This window comes from Propithecus coquereli, unplaced genomic scaffold, assembly GCF_000956105.1.
Source record: "Propithecus coquereli isolate 6110/MARCELLA unplaced genomic scaffold, Pcoq_1.0 Scaffold56, whole genome shotgun sequence".
Lineage (NCBI taxonomy): Eukaryota > Metazoa > Chordata > Mammalia > Primates > Indriidae > Propithecus > Propithecus coquereli.
The window spans coordinates 5785396-5787287 of record NW_012151507.1 but is presented as its reverse complement, the minus strand read 5'-3'; the positions used below and the strand labels follow the sequence as shown (position 1 = coordinate 5787287).

The 1892-nt window shown below is 40.4% G+C and overlaps 1 protein-coding gene across 2 annotated transcripts in view; it reads right to left on the bottom strand.

The window, feature by feature from the left end:
* Window positions 1-1892, bottom strand: part of FASLG (Fas ligand (TNF superfamily, member 6)) — an 11674-nt gene that overhangs the window by 2043 nt on the left and 7739 nt on the right. The window lies entirely within an intron of this gene.

The following is a 1892-nucleotide window of genomic DNA, read 5'->3' as shown; positions in this document are numbered from 1 at the left end:
GGCCAGAGCTGGAGAGGGAGGAAGGGTAAAGAACAGTTTTTGGTTTGGTTTGGTTTGAGTTGTCTTTTAATAAAAGGGAGTACTTGAACATACATATATACTGTTGGAAACGATTTCATAAACAGGTAGAGTTTGAGGATTCAGAGGAGAGAGAGAATGTCACAAGGGGCAGAGTAGGGAAGAGGGACTGTGAGTCTGGTGGACACATGGAAACCGTCCTCTTCCTCCACTGCAACCGGAGGTAAGGAAGAGATCATGTAGATGCGGGGGGCATTGTGTTTTGTGTAGAAGGAAGGTTACATGACGAGAGGAAGGTATGTGGTTGGTTTACAAGAGGAAAAAAATAATGATATAACTGATTGGAAGAGTGAAGAAACGTGCTTACTAGGGAACTGAAGAAAAAGTGCTGGGCAGGGTTCGATAACCATCTGAGATCGGTGATCATTAATGTAAAGCAGAAGTTCTCAACCAGGGACAATTCTGTCCCCCTCCCCACTCAGGCACATTTGGCAATGTCTGGAGATATTTTTTCATTGTCACAGGTGGGGGAGAGGAGGGTGCTACTGGTATCTAGCAGGTGGAGGGCAGGGAGGCTGCTAAATATACTACAAAGCACAGGGCAGCCCCCACAGCAAATATTATTCAGCTCAGAATTTCCATGGAGCCAAGGTTGAGACACCTTATGTAAAGTTATATTATATTTATGTACAGACCATCTCTATCAGGCCACATAAGAAGACAATAATCCTCTCTGGGGGCAAAAATGGGGCCACAAGACAGGGTGGGAACAGTACTTATTTTCATTCTATGTCCTTATGTACCTTTTAAAATGTATAGCATGTACATGTATTATCTATTCCAATTAATCAAAAGATCAAAATAAATCAGTGATCAATAATTGACTCATCAATTTAATAGATGATAGATTAAAAAAAAAGGAAACCAGTCAGCCTGTTTGGGTAATTTTTCTTCAACAACACTCAGCTGCTGGGATGTCAGCTTAAAGAAAATAGGATTTCTTTGTGAGGGGCATACAGTGCAGGAAGAGAGTATTTTGGAGTTGAGGGTCTTTCTGAAGTACTGATTATAAGGACAGATGATGACATCTAAGTTGAACAGAGAGAGGAGTAAAGATGAGGAAGGAGCTGATGGACATATAAGAAAATAATAGAGTTTATTAATTAGAGGTCTCAATATTTAAAAACCAGTATCTCAGGAAAGAAAATGTTAGACGAATTGAGCTGGAATAACAGGGGGTGATGTGAAAATACAACATCTGAAATCGAATTCCAAAGGAGACATTGTAATTTCTAATGAAAACAAAGTCCAGGCAGAAGCCCTCATAGAGAGTAGTTCAAGAAACTAAGAAAAAGTCATTGTAAGCGGCAAGCACGAGAAGGCAAGAAACCAAGTATTTAGATGGATCCCACACAGCAGTGGCTCCTTCTGGAGAATGAAGTGCCCCTGATAGAGCGGCTCATTAGTAATGGTAGATGCCATTTTTTGATGTTCTACTATGTATCTGATACTTTGGTACATATCAGCTCTCTTTTGCCCAAGAAAGTTCAAGTGACCTGTTCAGAGATTGCATAGTTAGCAAGTGGAAGAATAAAGATTCGAATCTAGGGTTTTTAGTCCAAATTCTGTGCCCTTTCCGCTATGCCATGGCTCTACCCCCAGGGAGAGACAAGTTGTCATCAAATCTATGGAAAATTAGGTAAGCTTAACATTGGTAATAATATTGTTAACGGAAACTGTGGGAGGTGGAGAGGAAGAGAATACATAGAATCAGAGGAAGTCCTGGCAAAGATGGAAAGATTTGCTTCATAGCTCTTCTTACCCCAGAAAATTCTTCTTAAAGTGATCTGAAGTCATAATGAATGAAGAAACCA